Source organism: Pristis pectinata, chromosome 15 (assembly GCF_009764475.1).
Source record: "Pristis pectinata isolate sPriPec2 chromosome 15, sPriPec2.1.pri, whole genome shotgun sequence".
NCBI lineage: Eukaryota > Metazoa > Chordata > Chondrichthyes > Rhinopristiformes > Pristidae > Pristis > Pristis pectinata.
This window is the reverse complement of record NC_067419.1, coordinates 42,803,268-42,824,598: the sequence shown is the minus strand read 5'-3', so window position 1 is coordinate 42,824,598 and position 21,331 is coordinate 42,803,268.

Below are 21,331 nucleotides of genomic sequence, written 5' to 3'. Positions count from 1 at the left end.
GGCAATCTGGCACTACTGCTGTGGCCAGTGAGCCCTACAGTGAGAAAAAGTTTATTTTAAATAGAATAGAGGAAGCTGGAAGTACTCAGCAGGTCTGACAGTACCTGTGGAGAAAGAGTGTTAAAGCTTCAAGCTGGTGACCTTTCATCAGAACTGTTGTATGACGCAGAGAGGTAGGATTAGAGGCAGTGGGGGGGGGGGGGGGAGAAAAGAAGAAAGGTTTGCGATGGTTGAAAGCAAGACAAATTAAATGAGAAATGTGATGATGGAACTGGTAAAAGCGGGTGGTAAATGCGACCGTGAATAACAAATGGGAGATCCAGAGAAGTGTAAATACGAGAACAGCCAATCAAAATGTATTTAATTCAAGGCGGAATGCTAACATGAGACCTCCCTGATCATCAAACAATTCCAACAGATCCTTAACATTTAGTTTAAACTGGTTTGACAGCCAACACCCTAAACAAAGCACTGCACTGTCAACCTCGATTACCTGTTTGTTGTCTGCAGTAGTTTGGGGGGAAAGCATTCTGGTTCTAAGGCATGAATGTTGCACAGCGAACTAAGTTCAGTTTGGAGGAGAACACTTGCAGTGGCCTTACACGCAAAAAGCCATTTAACTTTCCCTCGCTAGAAAGTCACAAAATCTTCTTACTTCAGCAACCACCAGTAATTCTCACACATGGAATCCATTAGTTCAGTGGAATTCTCAAAACAACACAGGTATGTCATAGCTGCTTGAAAGACAGATAACAGGGCATTGAAATATAGCAGGGGCATGGGACTAAGGACTGCCACTCAAAGAGGAAGATAAACATCAACAGAGACTGACTGACCATTTTCTTTTAATGTTATTTGGTGTTGTCAGGATAAAATTTCAATCAACATGCAATGCCCATCAGCATCACACACCATTGACCTCAGGGGAGCTGAATTTCAGAAGCTGAGTGTGATATCTATTGGGGAATAAGGAACTGATACAGAAATTAAGCAACTGCTTTATGTCTGACTTCATGGAAGAAGACAAAAAACTTACCAGAAATACTGAAGAGTCAAGTGCAAACAAGAAAGTTAAAGGAATTAGTATAAGTAAAGAAATACTATTGGAGAGGTTATTGAACCTGAAAACTGACCCAGGTACAATTCGGCCACTGCCTGTAAGGTGTTTGTACATTCTCCCCGTGTCTGCGTAGGTTTCCTCCGGGTGCTCTGGTTTCCTCCCACATTCCAAAGATGTACCGGTTAGGAAGCTGTAGGCATGCTATGTTGGCGCCGGAACACTTGCGGGCTGCCCCCAGAACACTCTGCGCAAAAGATGTATTTCACTGTGTGTTTCGATGTACATGTGACTAATAAAGATATCTTACATCCCAGAATTTTGAAAGAGTTAGCTAATGGATGCTTTAGTTGTTGTCTTGCAATACGCTAGGTGTCCAGGACTGGCTCTTATAGTTTGGAGGATAGCAAATGTGAGCCACGATTTAAGAAAGCGGGGAAGTAGAAAATGGAGAACTAACAACAGTTAGCCTGACATCAATAGTTGGGATAAAGATGGAATCTATAGTCAAAGTCGAGTTTATTGTCATATGCACAAGTATGCACTGTTGCAATGAAAAACTTCCTTGCAGCAGCATCACAGGCACATAACATCAGATAAGCAGCATTCACAAGAAAAACATAAATTAGATATAAATTATACACAATTTTTACAAGAGAAAAAACATAAATTAGAACAAAAAAAAAGTCAATTTTAATGCAAAGTGACCATAGTGTTGCAAAGATGAAGGGATTAGGGTTGTGCCAGTTAGTTCAAGAACCGAATGGTTGAAGGGAAGTAGCTGTTCCTGAACCTGGTGGTGTGGGACTTCAGGCTTCTGTACCTCCTGCCTGATGGTAGCTGTGAGAAGATGGCATGGCCCGGATGGTGGGGATCTTTGATGATGGATGTTGCCTTCTTGAGGCAGTGGTGGGGAGGGATGTGCCCGTGATGTATTGGGATGTGCTGTAAAGATGCTTGGAAAATAACGTGATTGAGCAGAATCAACATGGATTTATGAAAGGGAAGTCATGTTTGACTAATCTATTGGACTTCTTTGAGCATATATTTAGTATGTTAGATGAGACGGAATCAGTGGATGTGGTGTATTTGGAGCTTCAAAAACATTTTGATAAGGTCCACACAGGAGTTTGCTAAATAATAAAGTACACTATATTGGGGGTACTGTACGAGTTTGGATTAAGTCACAAGAAATTGCAGATGCTGGAATCTGGAACAAACAACGAGCTGCTGGAGGAACTCAGCGGGTGAGGCAGCATCTCTGCAGGGAAATGGACAACTGATGTTTCCAGCTGAGGCTCTTCAACTGGACTGGATTGAGTGTTGGCTAACAGACAAAAGTCAGAATAAACTGGTCATTCTCAAGCTGTCAAGCTGTGACTAGTGTGGTACCAAATGAACCAGTGCTTGGGCCCCACTGATTCACAATCTTTTGAGGTTCAAAGGGGCCTGGTTGTCCTGTTACACGAGTCACTGGAAGCTCCTGTCCAGCTGCAGCAGGCCGTTAGGAAAGTAAATGGTATGTCGCCCTTTAGTTGCAAGAAGATTCGAAAGTCAGTATAATGAGTAAGAGTAGCATAAGAGAAACCCACGCAGTCACAGGGAGAATGTGCAAACTCCAGACAGACAGCACCTGTGGTTAGGATAGAGCTGGGTCACTGGAGCTGTGAGACAGCAGCTTCACGTTTCACCCTACATTTATTGAAATGCACAAAGTTCTTAGAGGACATGACAGGGTAAATTGATAAATTGGTTTATATGTACTGAGGTACAGTGAAAAACTTTGTTTTGCATGCCATCCACACAGGTTATTTCATTACACAGTGCATTGAGGTAGTACAAGGGAAAACAATAACAGAATGCAGAATAAAGTGTTACAGTTTACAGAGAAAGTGCAGTGCAGGCAGACAATGAGGTGCAAGGTCATAACGAGGTAGATTGTGAGGTGAAGAGTCCATCTCATCGTACTCAGGGACCGTTCAATAGTCTTATAACAGCAGGATAGAAGCTGTCCTTGAGCCTGATGGTACGTGCTTTTAAGCTTTCAGGTAGATACGAGAAGGATGTTTCCCCGGAACAAGGGATCAAGCTCTTTTACAATTGATCCAAAGTGCAATTTCCTGCTGTTTACATTTTGGATTTTATTACATTAGTGTAAAATAACCTGCGTCCGGCTTATGTTCTTAAATGAGAGAAAATGGTTCATAAAATTAACCGAATTTCATAAAATGATTCCAGCACTGGAGAAAACCATTCAGCCCTTTGAAGTTAAGCTGGAAAATGGTGCTGTTGAATCTTATACATGCACCCCAAGAGGATAAATGGAACCTCAACTTAATGTCTCAATTAAAAGATGCCAATCTCACACTGTGCAACACTACCAGTCTCGGGTGGGGAGCATCTGTGTAGAATTTTGCCTTCAGTCCTGAAACCCACAACCTTCTGACACAGAGGTTAGAACACTGTTGCCCAAGGACTTCTTGCAAATCACCATAAGAGATCTTGGCAGCACAGTGGTGCAGCTGTAGAATTGCTGCCTCACCGTGCCAGTGACCCAGGTTCAATCCTAACCTTAGGTGCTGTCTGTGTGGAGTTTGCACGTTCTCCCTGTGACCACATATATTTCCCCAGGTGTGGTGTCATAGAGTCATACAACACAAAAATAGGTCCTTCGGTCCAACTGGTCCATGCCAACCAAGATATCCATCAGTGCTAGCCCCATTTGCCTGCATTTGGCCCACGTCCCTCTGAACTTTTCCTATCCATGTACCTGTCCAAGTACCTTTTAGATGTTGTTAATGTACCTGCCTCAACCACTTACCCTGGCAACTCATTCCATACACTGACCACTCTCTGGGTGATAAAGTTGCCCCTCAGGTTCCTATTAAATGTCTTCCATCCCACCTTAAACCTATGCCCTCTAGTTCTTGATTCCCCAACCCAGGGAAGAAGACCCTCAATTTTATACACCTCCAATAAGATCACCCCTCATTCTCCTACGCTCCAATGAAAAACCTGCTCAACCTCTCTCCATAACTCAGTCCCTTGAGTCCCGGCAACATCCTCGTGAATCTCCTCTGCAATTCCTTCCAGCTTAATGGTGTTCCAGTTTTCCTCCCACATCTCAAAGACATGCAAGTTGGTAGGTTGATTCGCCAATGTAAATTGCCTCCAGTGTGAGTGGTAGAATTGGGAGGTGGGGGGGGGGGGAGGGGGGAGGAGGATTGATGAGAATGTGGAGAGAATGCAAAACGGGATTAACGTTGGATTAGTGTGAATGGGTGGTTGATGGTCAGCAAAGACTCAGGCTGAAGGGCCAGAGTCCGTGTTGTATCTCACTATGACTCTAAAAAACCAAAGCAGAACATCCACACAGCACATGAACATATAAAAGTTAATATTAGTGTTTTACAGCACAGAGGTTTTTTTACACAGAGAATGGTACACACTGCCTGAGGAGGTGTTGTGAGTGAGGAAATAGGTCCGGGGTCTCAAAAGGCAAGGACTCTGAACACAGTCTGGAAATAAGTGATTTATTTGCAAAAGACAAACATGGGAAAATGGTTACGGGAATAACACACACACATACGTGCAGTTTATAGCGAGCATGGGAAAATCACAACGGGGGGAAATACACACACACACACACACACACACACACAACAACAAACTAGGGACATACAATCAAGGAAAAACAATACAATACCCGCCACCCCTTGACTCAGTGCAGACACAGCTCTGTGCTACTAGGGACACTAACTAAAACACTCCCAACCCTTTAACAGTGCACACCTCACCGACGATTTCTCCAGCGCCGGCCACAATCCTCAGCCTGGAGTGAAGCAGGGTGGTCCCTCGAAGACAGAAGAGGAAGAGCCGAGCACATGTGGCACTAAAGGCCAATGGCCCAGTGCCAGCAAGGACTAATCGATTACAAAAGCCAGTGGTCAGGTGTGTGCTGATGGGTGGGGCAGGGCTAAACCTTGATTGGCAGAGGTGTGTGTTCCGACCAGGTAGGGGGCAGTGCTGTCACGTGACAGCCACGAGCCTCCACAATACAGGAGGTGGTGGATGCAGATACAATAGCAACGTTTAAGAGGCATTTAGACAGACACGTGAACAGACAGGGAACAGATGGATACAGACCATGTGCAGGCAGATGGGATTAGTTTAACATCTTGGTCGGCACAGGTATCCTGGGCCGAAGGGTTTGTCTTATGTTCTATGTTTGCCAGCTGAAACAACTTTAGCAAAGGCTCTGTTAACACCAGTGAAAATGTAGGCACTCTGAAGGATGTTACTCAATTCTTCAGCAGTTTTTCAATGATGTTAACAGGGCTTTTGCTAAATTTATTTCCAAGTGGCAATTAGCCAGATCTGCAGTTAACACATGCACCTCCACCGCCTCTTAAACCGAGCCAACTGACAGTGCAATTACATCATGTGACAATCTGAGCTCAAGGCCAGACACAAGCTAGCCAGGGAGCCATGAATAAAACTTATTGCTATTCACTAACACTAAAGCTTAGCTTGCACTTTATTGGCTTGGAGTGTATGTTCTTAAAGGTTGCACAAAACCTGATCATAAGTGCTGTGAAAAAATAAATTGAGGTTCATTGATTTTTGTGTCATTCCATTGGACATAAAATTTACTTTTTAATGAAAAACCAGAGAATTTCTCCAGAATGACAGGTTTTGAAGTCGCATTAGATCACAGTTCAGTTAACATCATTAGTTATAGATGGCGTGGTGGTGTAATGGTTAACACCACTGCCTCAGTACGCCAGAGACCTGGGTTCAATCCTGATCTCAGGCCACCGTCTGTGTGGAGTTTTCTGGGTGGGTTTCCCCTGGGTGCTCCTGTTTCCTCCGACATCCCAAGGATGTTCCGGTAGGTTAACTAGTCACTGTGAGCTACTCCTGTGGTGTAGGTAAGTGGTGCAAGAATTAAAGGGGGTGGCAGTTGATGGGTATGTAAGGCTGAGAATAAGTTGCAAGGGTACAGGGATACAGGAGAGGGGAACAGGACTGATGGGAATGTTCTGCTGATATGCTGGTAATAGACTGAATGGCCTGTGTTGTACTAAATAAAGCATTCTCAATTTCACAGTGAAAAGACATTTTCTGCAAACCTGGATCACTGTGTGAGGTAATGCACAGGATCTGACAGGACTTATCATTCCCATTGTTTTAATTTTTTTTTAAATTTTATTTACAGCGTGGTAACAGGCCCTTCCAGCCCGACGAGTCCGCGCCGCCCATTTTAAAGCCCAAATTAACCTACCCGTACGTCTTTAGACCTCAACGTTTTGTTGAGTTGGCTTGTGCAACTTTCTGCAGGGATTATGACATGTGACTGTAATCATCCCCAGGATTAGATCTTTCCATCACTAAATGCTCAAATGATCACAAATTAGAATTCACTAATCTTGATATCTTTTTCCTTATTTATCTGTTTAAAGGATGTGGGAACTGCAGACAAGGGCTGCATTTACTGCCCATCTCAGTCACAGTGTTGTAGAGAGTTACAGCACAGAAGAAGGCCCTTCAGCCCATTGAATCTGCACCTACCTTCAACCACCCCTTTTTACTGATCCTACATTAATTCTCTCCACATTCCCATCAACTCCCTCCCCCAATATTCTACCATTCTCCTACATCTTTGTTTTTTATTGTTCTAATTGTGTTCTTTCTTGTAAAAATTGTGTGTAATTTATGTTTAATTTTTGTTTCTCTTGTGAATGTTGTGTATCTGATGCTTTGTGCCTGTGATGCTGCTGCAAGTAAGATTTTCGTTGCACCTGTGCAGACATGTACTTGTGCATCTGACAATAAACTCGACTTAACTTGACTTCTTGAACTGCCGCAACCCTTTTGTTGGCTGTGGAGTCCCAGGGTACTGATGCACCAAAAACAATATAATTCGAGGTCAGGATGCAGTGTGGGGAGCTTGGTATACCTGTGTACTTGCTGCCCTTGACCTTCAGATGGACAAGGTTTGTGGGTTTAGTATTGGTATTGGTATTGGTTTATTATTGTCACTTGTACCGAGGTACAGTGAAAAACTTGTCTTGCATACCGATCATACAGGTCAATTCATTACACAGTGCATTGAGGTAGAACAGGTAAAAGCAATAACAGAATATAGGGTAAAGTGTCACAGCTACAGGGAAGTGCATTGCAGGTAGACAATAAGGTGCAAGGTCACAACAAGGTAGATTGTGAGATTAAGACTCCATTGCATCATATAAGGGAACCGTTCAATAGTCTCATCACAGTGGGGTAGAAGCTGTCCTTAAGTCTGGTGGTACGTGTCCTCAGGCTCCTGTATCTTCTGCCTGATGGGAGGGGAGAGAAGAGAGAGTTTGGGAGGTGTTGTTGGAGGAGTCGCACAGAGCAACTGTAGCACCTTCTGTAAGTGGTGCACACAGCAGCCACTCTGTGGTGGTGATGGAGTGACTGGATGTTCAAGGTGGTACATGGGAAGAATGTCCAGAGGGCTGCTTGTTACTGGGGCAACTTCACACTGAGCTAAAGTAAGCAGGGTTAGAAAGAATTCAAATTTATATTGTGTCTTTTACATCTGTCGCTATGAACATCGTAGCTAAAGTGTTACTTTCTGAAGCCTAGTCATTTTTATGGCACAGGGAAACACAACAATCTATTTACACACAGACAGGCTCCAAAGTCAGCAGCAAGGTAAATCGATAAGCCTTTGGAAATACTTCACAGCCAATAAACTCCCAGGAGAGACCTCAGGGTGGTCTTCCACTGTGCACATTTTCATGATTCCATGGAATATCCATAACATTATTCCATTAGAAAGGCAACCGAGTTCCTGCTCAGTCGAGTATGGACATAGAGGCAGAGGGTGGTACAGCACAGAAACAGGCCCTTCAGCCCATCGTGTCCATGCTGACATTTATGCCCATCTATACTATACCATTTACCCGATTTAGAACTGTATCATTCCATACCTTGCCTATTAAAGGGTCTGTCTAAATGCCTCTTAAATATGATTAGATATAACGATTGTAGAGTCACCGGCTCTAATTCATTAGGAGCTTGAGGACATTTGGTCTGTCGCCAAAGACTCTTGCAGATTTCTACAGATGTATGGCGGAGAGCATTCTGACTGGTTGCATCACAGCCTGGTATGGAGGCTCCAATGCACGGGATCGCAAGAGGCCGCAGAGGGTTGTAGACTCAGCCAGCTCCATCACGGGCACAACCCTCTCCACCATCGAGGACCTCTTCAAGAGGCGGTGCCTCAAGAAGGTGGCATCCATCACTAAGGACCCTCACCACCCAGGGCATGCCCCCTTCTCGTTACTACCATCGGGGAGGAGGTACAGGAGCCTGAAGACCCAAACTCAATGATTCAGGAACTTCTTCCCTTCCGCTGTCAGATTTCTGAACGGTCCATGAACCCATGAACACCATTCCTTTTTTTTGCACTATTTATTTATTCTTGTAATTTACAGTAATTTTATGTCTTGCACTGTACTGCTGCCGCAAAACAACAAATTTCACGTCATATGTCAGTGATAATAAACCTGATTCTGATCTGACTTGCCCCACCTCCTCTGCCAATACAGTCCAGTACTCAGCGAAAAATTCCCGAGCACAATAGACCGGAGGTTAGTGAATGCCACACAGGTTCAGAAGGGAAGAGTACAACTCTGCATTCGTTTAAACAGGAGGCACACACCATCAAAGTTTTGTCAGGGATTCTTCAAAGGGAATACTTGATGTGAATAAAAGAACCTTCATTCTGTATCTCCATCATCTTGTCAGGAATTCAAAATATTCTGAGGTTATTTCACCAACATGGTCTTCCGTGTCTTTGATCAGCAGAACCTGTTCTCTGTGTCGTGAATGCTGCTTAACAAGTTAATTCAGCCCTTTCACTCAACCAATCTGCCTGGGTTGTTTACAGTACATTTGTAAACTCAGCCCTTAGATTTAATGCAGGTTGGGATGTAAAATGGGGATGAAACAATTAAAAAATCCCATGGAATTATTTTAAACAGGAAGAGGGGTGATCTCCTGAGTTACTTGACCCAAAACTTACCCATCAGATAAGATCACCAGGAGCATCACACGAGGGAGGCTCAATGGCGCAGTGGGTAGAGCCACTGCCTCCCAGCGCCAGAGACCGGGGTTCAATCCTGACCTCGGATGCTGTCTGCATGGAGTTTGCCCCTCGTCTATGTGACCACAACCCAGCATATCACAGAAACCAGCCTCCCCTCCATGGACTTTGCCTACTATACCTCTCACCACCTTGGTGGAAACAGCCAGCGTAATCAAAGACCCCACCCACCCAGACTTTCTCTCTTCTCCCCTCTCTCATCAGGCCGAAAATACAGGAGCCTGAGGGCACGTACCACCAGGCTCAAGGACAGCTTCTATCCCACGGTTAGAGTAACGCTTTACAGCGCCAGTGACCTGGGTTCAATTCAGGCCACTGCCTGTAAGGAGCTTGTACATTCTCCCCGTGTCTGCGCGGGTTTCCTCCGGGTGCTCCGGTTTCCTCCCACATTCCAAAGACGTACGGGTTAGGAAGTTGTGGGCATGCTATGTTGGCGCCGGAAACGTGGCGACACTTGCGGGCTGCCCCCAGAACACTCTACGCAAAAGATGCGTTTCACTGTGTGTTTCAATGTACATGTGACTAATAAAGATATCTTATCATACAATGAGATGGACTCTTGACCTCACAATCTACCTCGTTATGACCTTGCACCTTATTGTCTACCTGTAATGCACTTCCCTGTAGCTGTGACACTTTACTCTGCATTCTGTATTGTTTTATCTTGTTCTACCTCAATGCACTGTGTAATGAATTGACCTGCACAATCGGCATGCAAGACAAGTTTTTCACTGTGCCTCGGTACAAGTGACAATAATAAACCAATACCAATACATGGGTTTCCTCCCACGTTTCAATGATGTGTGGGTGGGCAGTTTAATTGACCCCTGTAAGTTGCCCCTCGTGTGTGGGAGAGTGGTAGATTCTGGGGGCAGTTGACAAGGCTGCAGGGAGAATAAAGAAATAGGATTAATCCAAGATTGATGTGAATGGGTCGGTATGGTGGGCCAAAGGTCCTGTTTCTGTACTGTATTTCTCTATGACTAAGCAGATTTCTCTCTGTGCTCACTAAGATTAAAAATAGAAAGCACACACCCGTGGGGGGATTGGAAACAACGATGAAAATGTTTAAACTGGGGTGTTACCCGTCTGGGAGCCAAATTAGGACAAGGTGAGGGGGCAAAGGGTGAGGGGGACTGGGCACAAGTTAGGACAGAGACAGCAGCATTCAATCTGAGCTCAAGTTCAGGGAACATCTGTGGCATGGTGACGTAGCAGGTGGAGCTGCTACTGCGTAGCTCCAGTGGCCTGAGCTTGGCTGCTGTCTGCACGGAGTCTGCACGTTCTCCATGTGAACACATGGGATTCTCCCAAGTGCTCCAGGTTCCTCCCACATCCCAAAGACGCGTTGTTGGCGGGTCCACTAACTGAGTAAGTTATCCTTTGGTGTTGATATGTGGCGATAGAACCAAAGGGCATTGAGGAAGAGAAAGGGTTAAAGGAAATATGAGGAGAAGAGATAAGACAAAGAAATAAGATCTATATTCTCATCTACATCATGGGGCAGGCACGGTTGTCGGTCTAATGCTATGTGCCTGTGATGCTGCTGCCAGTAAGATTTTCACGGCATCTGTGCACACATGCACTTGTCCATGTGACAAACTCAACTTTGACCTTAATTGCAAAATTAACTCCTATTTGGGGGAAAGCCAGAGATTTCGACAGCAACTGCAGACAAAGGCACAGTAGTGTAGTGGTTAGCGTAACGCTATTACAGCGCCAGCGACCCGGGTTCAATTCCGGCTGCTGTCTGTAAGGAGTTTGTATGTTCTCCCCGTGTGTCTGCGTGGGTTTCCTCCAGGTGCTCCGGTTTCCTCCCACATTCCAAAGACATACGGGTTAGGAAGTTGTGGGCATGCTATGTTGGCGCCGGAAGCGTGGTGACACTTGCGGGCTGCCCCCAGAATACTCTACGCAACAGATGCATTTCACTGTGTGTTTCGATGTACATGTGACTAATAACGAAATCTTATCTTATTCTCAGGAGTTTAGAAGAAGGAGGGGTGATCTTATTGAAACATGCCAGGGTAGATATTGAGATTATTCCACTTGTGGGAGAGTCTTGAATGAGGGGACAGAGTTATAAGAATTAGGGGGCGGTTGTTTAAAATTGAGGAGCTGAGGAACTTCTTCCTGCAGAGGGCGGTGAGTCTCTGGAATTCTCTGGCCCAGAGGTTAGCCTACTCCTCTTCCTGCTTTCTTATGAATGCAAATGTTCTGAGAGCTGGCACTGACTTGTTGGGTCGAATGGCCTTCTCCTGTGTCAGGGGAATATGAAGCACATGAAAATCCAAGGGGGGGGGGGTGAGACTTTGGAATGGTCAAACCTACAGGCTACAACATTAACAACATTTAAAAGACACTTGGACAGGTCCATGGATAGGAAAGGTTTAGAACATAGAACATAGAACATTACAGCACAGTACAGGCTCTTCGGCCCACAATGTTGTGCCGACATTTTATCCTGCTCTAAGATCTATCTAACCCTTCCCTCCCACATAGCCCCCCATTTCTCTATCATTCATGTGTCTATCTAAGAGTCTCTTAAATGTCCCTAATGTATCTGCCCCCACAACCTCTGCCGGCAGTGCGTTCCACACAGCCACCACTCTCTGTGTAAAAAAACTTACCCTGACATCCCCCTTATACCTTCCTCCAATCACCTTAAAATTATGTCCCCTCGAGTTGGCCATTATCGCCCTGGGAAAAAGTCTCTGACTGTCCACTCGATCTATGCCTCTTATCATCTTGTACACCTCTATCAAGTCACCTCTCATCCTTCTTCTCTCCAAAGAGAAAAGCCCTCGCTCACTCAACCTATCCTCATAAGACATGCTCTCCAATCCAGGCAGCATCCTGGTAAATCTCCTCTGCACCCTCTCTAAAGCTTCCACATCCTTCCTATAATGAGGCGACCAGAACTGAACACAACACTCGAAGTGTGGTCTGGAGAGACATCAGCCAAACACGGGCAGATGGGACGAGCTTAGATGGGAGTCTTGGTTGGCATGGACCAGTTGGGCCGAAGGGCCTGTTTCTGTGCTGTATGACTCCATGACTCGAACAAAAGCATGGCAGCATTTCAGCAACAGAGAAGATGATCAGTATGTGTCATACACAACCCCTTTGGGTCAGAATTGTCTAAGTGACTCAAAACTATTGAATGCAAAATGCCAACATTCCCAAACAGCATGCATGTAACAGGTACAATATGAATACAACACTTGTGAAAGATGACTCACTGTCAGAATCTCTGTATCAGTGTGGGCTAGAGGAGGGGGACTCTCCGTATTAAAGGACAAATGAGTAAGATCCACTGAAGACAAAAATGCATTGGACACAAAGGTAGCTCAGATTGTTTGCAATTCCTTTCCCTCACCTGACACTGCTCGACCTGCTGATTTCCTCCAGCAGATAGTTTGTTGCCCCAGGTTCCAGCATCAGCCGTCTCCTGTATCTCGCTCAGAAGTCAGAAACAGCAGCCTACGATACATTCAATGGGTCCTTTCATTTTTTTCATATTAAGATCACAGCATTTCATGGAATTATGGAATGTTCATCAATCCTGGAAGCCTCACAGCGCCAGAGACCCGGGTTCAATCCTGACCTCGGGTGCTGTCTGTGTGGAGTTTGCACGTTCCCCCCATGTGTCTGTGGGTTTCCTCCGGGTGCTCCGGTTTCCTCCCACGGCCCAAAGACGTGTAGCTTGGTAGGTTAATTGGCCGCTGTAAATTGCCCCTGTTGTGTGGGTGAGAGGTAGAATCTGGGGTTGGGGGGGAGTTGATCAGAATGTGGGGAGAGTAAAATGGGATTAGGAGCAAATTGGTGCTTGATGTCAGCACAGATTCAGGGGGCTGAATGGATTGACTATGAAATTTGCACACAGAGTCATTGAGTTACACTGCATGGAAACAGGCCCTTCAGCCCAACTCATCCATGCCCACCAAGATGCCCATCTAAGCCAGTCCCATTTGGCCCACATCCCTCTAAACCTTTCCTATCCAGGTACCCATCCAAATGTCACATGATCCTCCCAGTCCAATCCTACCGTCCACTGAACCTCACACTGTTTAATATTCTGCTTCCTCACCATCAAAGGTAGATTCATTTTATGGGAATTTATTGACTCTATTTCAACAGCACATTCTCCTCCAACCATCACCATTTTAAATGTTACCTATTATAGAGTCTTACCACACGGAAACAGGCCCTTCGGCCCAACTCGTACATGCTGACTGTGCTGTCCAGCAAGCTAGTCCTATCTGCCCACATTTGGCCCATAGCCCTCTAAACCTCTCCTATCCATGGACTTATCTAGATAGCTTTTAAATGTTGCTAATGTGCCTGCCTCAACCACTCCTAGATTTGGAATGAGCTGCCACTCTTTCTGGCAGCTCATTCCAAATACGCGCCACCCTTTGCGTGAAGAAGCTGCTCCTGATGTCCCTTGTAAATCTCTCACCTCTGATCTTAAACCTATGCCCTCTTGTTTATAGCATCCCCCTCCCTAGGAAAAAGATTGTGTGCATTCACCCTATCTATGCCCCTCATTAGCCATAGTAATGTAGCAGTTAGCATAACGCTATTACAGCGCCAGTGACCCGGGTTCAATTCCATCCGCTACGTGTAAGGAGTTTGTACGTTCTCCCCGTGTCTGCGCGGGTTTCCTTCGGGTGCTCCAGTTTCCTCCCACACTCCAAAGGCGTACGGGTTAGGAAGTTGTGGGCACGCTATGTTGGTGCCGGAAGTGCGGCAACACTTGCGGACTGCCCCCCAGAACACTCTACGCAAAAGGTGTATTTCACTGTGTGTTTCGATGTACATGTAATAAAGATATCTTATCTATCAGGTCACCCCTTAATCTCTTACGTTCCAGGGAATAAAGTTCTAGTTTTAGGACTTCTTTTCTCAAGACGACAGCTTGTGCTTGGTTTAGTCCGGGTGAAAGCTAAACAAGTCCTCCAGCAGACACATATCCAAGGCGGGGTAATGAAGAGGCATCAGAGACCAGAACCCAACAGTTTATACTCCCTCCTGTAAACTAGAGACAATAAGATCAGGCTTGATGCACCCAGCTGAGGTTGTCAGTGGTGACACTGACCCTGGTGTAAACCTTCCTTGTCCTACCCAGTGTCCCAGGTCCTCAGTGGAATGTGCCGCTAGTGTTTAATGCTGAGAATAAACCGATTGATTGGTATCTGACACTGAAGTACAAGTGGATCCAATGGGAGCTCATAGGGGGCGGGGTACATGCACCTGTCTACATCAACGGTGATGAGGTTGAGAGAGTTGAGAGCTTTAAGTTCCTAGGATTGGATATCACCAAGAGTCTGTCCTGGTCCATCCACATAGATGCCACGGCCAAGAAAGCTCACCAGTGCCTCTACTTCCTCAGGAGGCTAAAGAAATTTGACACTCACCAACTTTTATCAATGCACCACAGAAGGCATCCTATCTGGATGCATCACGGCTTGGTATGGCAACTGCTCTGCCCAGGACCGCAAGAAATTGCAGAGTTGTGGACACAGCCCAGCGCATCACAGAAACCAGCCTCCCCTCCATGGACTCTGTCTATACCTCTCGCTGACTTGGTAAAGCAGCCAGCATAATCAAAGACCCCACCCACCCAGGTCATTCTCTCTTCTCCCTCTCCCATCAGAGACAAGATACAGGAGCCTGAGGGCACGTACCACCAGGCTCAAGGACAGCTTCTATCCCACTGTGATAAGACTATTGAACAGTTCCCTTATACGATGAGATGGACTCTTGACCTCACAATCCACCTTGTTATGACCTTGCACTTTATTGTCTACCTGCAATGCACTTCCCTGTAGCTGTGACACTTTATTCTGTATTCTGTTATTGTTTTTGCCCTGTACTACGACAATGCACTGTGCAATGAATTGACCTGTATGATCGGTTTGCAAGACAAGTTTTTCACTGCACCTCGGTACAGGTGACAATAATAAACCAAAACCAATACCAAACATTCCTTCTTCTTTAAGTGGGTATTATTTGACACAGTTGATGAACATTTGCTTCATAATAACACAGAGTTCACAATACAGAACAAGGCAGTTGAAGTCCACTGATACACACTGTTGTTTAAAGCCTCCCCCCATTCTACAGTTCACCCTGTCCATACACTGGTCTGGTCCTTTCTCCCTCATGTGTTAATTGCCTGACCCTAAAATGACCAACCACCCTTTGTGGAAGTCGGTTCCACACACTCCTGTAAGCAGGTCTCTCCTGAATTCCTTACCAGATTTATTAGCGGCTAACTTATATTTACGGTCCCTGGTTTTGGACTCACCCTGGTTACACTGGAGGTCAGAAGACCCTGAGGAAATTCGAGGACCGTCTGTTTCTGTCATTAGTAAATGATGGGAAAACATTTTAAAACCAAGGGATTGTGATCTGCCACCCGTGGACCGTAACCTTCTTACGGAGAAGCAAGAATTTTTTCTGCAAAAATATACTTTGATCATAAAAATTGTAAATATATAATATGATATATTTACATGTCAGTGTTTGGGGTACAAAAGGTAGGATTTAATTCACTAGGGGTGATCTTACTGAAACATATAAGATCTTAAGGGGGAATCAAAAATTAGAGTGCATAGGTTTACGGTGAGAGGGGAAAGATTTAGAAGGAACCTGAGGGGCAACTTCTTCACCCAGAGGGTGGTCCGTATATGGAATGAGCTGTTGGAGGAAGTGGTTGAGGCAGGTACAATAACAACATTTAAAAGACATTTGGACAGGTACATGGATAGGAAAGGTTTAGAGGGATAGGGGCCAAATGCTGCAAATGGGACTAGCTTGGATGGGCATCTGGGTTGGCATGGACGAGTTGGGCCGAAGGGCCTGTTTCTGTGCTGTATTACCCTGTGACTCTATGATTCAGTAGACGTTGAGATGTTTCCGCTAGTGGAGGAATTTTGAACAAGGGGACACAGTTTCAAGATAAGGAGACGGTCATTTAAAACCAAGGTACATCGAATTTTTTTTCTTGCAAATGGCCGTGAATCTCTGGAATTCTCCAGAGAGTTGGAGAGCCTGGATCATTGGCAGTAATTTAAGTAAATACAGTACATTTTTGGAACATCATGGGACTGAGAGCTGTGGGGATCTGGTACAGAGGAGGCTTGGGGTAGATCAGCCATGATGATACTGAATGGCAGGGCAGGCTTGAGGGGCCGAGTGGCCTCCTCCTGCTCCTATTTCCTTGTGTAAGACCACAGACACTGGAACCTGGAGCAACACCAATCTGCTGGAGGAACTCAGCGGATCGAGCAGCATCTGTGGGAGGAGGGATGGAATTGTCGAGGTTTTGATATTGGTATCGGTATTGGTTTATTATTGTCACTTGTACCGAGGTACAGTGAAAAACTTGTCTTGCATACCGATCGTACAGGTCAATTCATTACACAGTGCAGTTACATTGAGTTAGTACAGAGTGCATTGAGGTAGTACAGGTAAAAACAATAACAGTACAGAGTAAAGTGTCACAGCTACAGAGAAAGTGCAGTGCAATAAGGTGCAAGGTCACAACAAGGTAGATCGTGAAGTCAGAGTCCATCTCATTGTATAAGGGAACCGTTCAATAGTCTTATCACAGTGGGGTAGAAGCTGTCCTTGAGCCTGGTGGTACGTGCCCTCAGGCTCCTGTATCTTCTACCTGACAGAAGAGGAGAGAAGAGAGAATGACCCCAAAATGTCGCCAATTCCTTTCCTCCCACAGATGCTGCTCGAGCCGCTGAGTTCCTCCAGCAGATTGTTTGTTGCAGGGGGATCTCGGGGGTTGAGCAGCATGCTCAGAGGGAAAGGAATTGGTGACGTTTCGGGTTGACACCCTGCATCAGGACACAATGTGCAATAGCAGGAGGGTCCTAACCTGTGACCCATCTTCACAGAGGCTGTGGCCACTGCACCAAGTTTCAGAACGTCCCTCAGCCACCTTAGAATGTGCTAGGGAACAACTCCTTGCACTGGACTGGTAGACAGCTCCTTGTACTGGAAGAACGGTGGTTTCGGGCAAGTTTCACTGAGATGATAATCTTCCAGCAGCAGTGGGTGTTTGTCTCAGTGTGTGTCCCTGGGCACAGCCTCCAGAGTCCTGTGTTACGCAACATCAAAGAAGACCACTGCATCACATTCCAGACCTTCTTGACAAACACACCAGGAGAAGGTGAGCAATGGTCTCAAACTCAGGATGCCCACTCTGAGGGCAGTGTGCAGTGGGATGGAGACTCCAGCTGTCCAAATCTGAGGGGCTTTTCTCACCACCAACCAGGCAAGGTCATGTCTGAAAGATCTGGCAATGAGACTTATATGCTTATCTGATGCTATGTGCTTGTGATGCTGCTGCAAGTAGTTCTTCATTGCACCTAAGCATACACGTACTTGTGCACATGGCAATAAACTTGACTTTGACATTTGTTAAATGACTTTGGCCATTGGATGACCATCCAACAGACCCACTATCATCTTTCCCTGCAGATCTGCAAGGACATTCATGCAGACCACTGCCTGGTTGATCTGTGGCCAAAGGTGTTTCTCTGCACATGACAGTTCTACAAGGGACAAGCAGTACGACATGATCCAACAGAACCCAATGTTCCAAAGTAACAAGGCCAGGCCCATCCTTTGCAACACTGATGACAGACACAGAACGGAGCCACACTTGGAGATTACTTACCCAAAGTGCAGCAATATGCAAATGTAGCATCGGATTGAGGGCCGTATTTTTCCCTCTTTCTTTAGATGTATATCACGTCTCTACAGACCTGACCCATTTCTGATCTCCAGATGAAAAGGTTGGATGCAGCAACCTACTGAAGGCCAGTTTTATCCCAGAAATATACATAAAACTTGCAGTTATAAAAACTAGAACATTGCATTGTCTTCGCTCTATCATTACATATACTTACAACATTTATAATTTGGACAGTCTGCTCAGGGAACCCCCCCCCACCGACAGGATCCAGCATCTCCTCCTGCACAACAGTAGGTGCTCACCACACCCTGAATGACTTGTGGCCAAAAGTGTTTGCCTGCAGAAACTTTTTTTTATGGGGCAGTCTCCAACAGAATGGAAGATTGCACAGCCCTACAGAGGAACAGTTTCTTCATCCCAAACAGAGAGTTGTGAACACAGCCAACGTCCACCATGCAAGCCAGCCTCCCCTCCATTGACTCCGTCCACACTTCCCGCTGTTTGGAAAAGCAGCCGGCATAACCCACCCCAGGCATTTGGTCCTCTCCTCACTTGGGCAGAAGATACAAAAGCTTGAGAACATGGACCATCAGACTCAAGGACAGCTTCTATCCTGTGTTATCAGACTCTTGAACAGATCTCTCTTACACTAAAATATGAACTCTTGATCCTCCAGCCTACCTTGTCATGGCCCTTGATAAGATCTCTTCATTAGTCACATGTACATCGAAACACACAGTGAAATGCGTCTTTTGCGTAGAGTGTTCTGGGGGCAGCCCGCAAGTGTCGCCACGCTTCCGGCGCCGACATAGCATGCCCACAACTTCCTAACCCGTACGTCTTTGGAATGTGGGAGGAAACCGGAGCACCTGGAGGAAACCCATGCAGACACAGGGAGAACGTACAAACTCCTTACAGACAGCGGCCGGAATTGAACCCAGGTCGCTGGCGCTGTAATAGCGTTACGCTAACCACTGCTTGCACTTTACTTGTCTACCTGCACTGCACTTTCTCTAACCTGTAACACTATATTCTACATTCTGTTTTCTTTTTATTACCTTGTATTATGTATGACATGACCTGCCTGGGTGACGTGCATAATAAAAGCTTTTCACTGTAGCTCGGTACATGTGACAATAATAAATATTCATAAAATATACAGGGATCCCACACTGCATTGACTTCACACCCTGTAGCAAACATATTATTGCATTCGCCTGCAGTATTTAACACATATCAACATGTCAGTGAAATGTATGAGAGGTTATTCCATGCAGGACTCAGCCTCCTGTAACAGGAGGACCCTATTTCATGGCCTTTCCCCACAGAGCCTTTGCAATGGCTGCACTAGTTGGCCACAGCTAACAAGCAAGCCCCAGTGACCCTCACTTTTACAGGTGCACTGTGGAAAATATCCTACCTGGATGCATCACAGCTCAGTATGGCAACTGGTCTGCCCAAGAGTGCAAGGAATTGCAGAGTTGTTGACACAGCTCAGCGCATCACAGAAACCAGCCTCCCCTCCTTGGACTCTGTCTATGCTTCCCACTGCCTTGGGAAAGCAGCCAGCATAATCAAGGACCCCTCCCACCCCCGTCGTTCTCTCTTCTCCCCCCTCCCATCGGGCAGAAGAAACAAAAGCTTGAGAGCACGTACCACCAGGCTCAAGGACAGCTTCTATCCCACTGTTATCAGAGTCTGGAATGGACCTCTCATACGCTAAAAGACGAACTCTTGATCTCACAATGTACCTTGTTGTGGCCCTTGCACTTTATCTGTCTACCTGCACTGCACTTTCTCTGTAAATGTAACACTACATTCTGCATTCTGTTTTCCCTTTTACTACCTCTATGTACTTATGCATGGTATGACCTGTCTGGGTGACATGCAAACAAAAGCTTTTCACTGTATCTTGGTACATGTGACAATAATAAACCAATTCCAATTCCAGTTCCAAACCAGTAGGACGATGAGATTCACGTTCCAGTCTTGGTGATTTCTGCATGTAGCTGGGTCACATTACAGTGTGTAGGATGGAGTAGCCAGCTGATGCACGCCCTCCAGCATCAATGGACACCCTCTCCCAGCATCAGTGAGGGCTAATGGCAACACTGACAGAAGATTGAGATTCAGTTCCACGTTGAACCATCTCCCACCAACCGTGGACATGAACACTCCGGGCTTCAGGGCCTTCTGGGGTGGCCTTGTGTGGTTTACAGCGGAGGAGGGGAAGAGGCATGTTGGGAGGGGAAGGGTTGGGATGTTCAGGTGATAGGACAGATGGGGAGAGGCTGGGAGGAAGGGACGAGACGGGAGGAAGGGAAACGAGAGACGAGGTAGATGAAGGGGAAACGGAGAGAATCACTTTCTGGAAAAAAAAAGCTTTCCATCTAATTTTACTGATGGAAACACGCTAAAAGCGAAACGAATACGGTCGAAGTGATCCTAACAAATCTAATGTAATGTGTCTATAGGGAAGAGCAAGGGTTTCCTGGCGAGTCCAGTGGAACTGAAGTCCTTTTCGGATGGGACGACGGACTTAAACTAGTGCGACTGGGAACGTGCGCCTCCGGACCGCTGTGTTGGGCTAAATTCGTGTAAAATCGAAGAGAAGAAATGGCCGTTTGTTCTGGTGATGCTGAATAAGGTCACGTCCTGGAGCATGACAGCAAGCATAGGTTTAATGTCATGCACATTAATCCGCCAGAAAGATTATTTCCTGAGAAGTTTCGTTTGAACATCTCCGCACACAGCTCCCTCAACACAAACTCGTCTGGTGAAAGGATTAGTTATTGTAAGATCCAAAAGGTGACTTTCCTTCACCCTGCCGCCTGAACACAAGTGGTTCAGGTAGTGGGTTTATCACAGACCCCACCTTTCCCTCACTAAAGAACCACTTCTTCCTGTCTATAGTTTGGGAGAAATGGCTCTCTCCTGAAACTAGGAATTCCCCCTGTAAGCGAGCGATTAGTGGATCTTGGCGTGAGGTTTGTACGCTAGAGACAGTTTAATGAAAAACAAGTTGTTGGAACTAACTGGTGTGTGATCAGGGTCCATTTTGTCACAGCCTTCGATAATGTGAACTCAACAGCGTAAAACACAGGGACAAACGGATAGAAAGTGGATGTAATATAGCAAACGACTTTCCTGGAACTATACATTGTAGGATGGTGCACAGTGTCTCAGCCGAGGAGAACCGAATGATTAGAGATAAATCGCCAGTTGTTATGTGATTGTATTGGATAGAGGTTAAACTTCCAGGGTGCTTGGACACTGGATAGGAATTTCCACAGCCAATATTAGTTACAGTAACATCTAAAGTTAAGAGTGACTACACCGGAAAGTACACACAATCTTTACGTAACTGAATTCTGAAGTGTAAGGTGACAGAAAGCGAAAA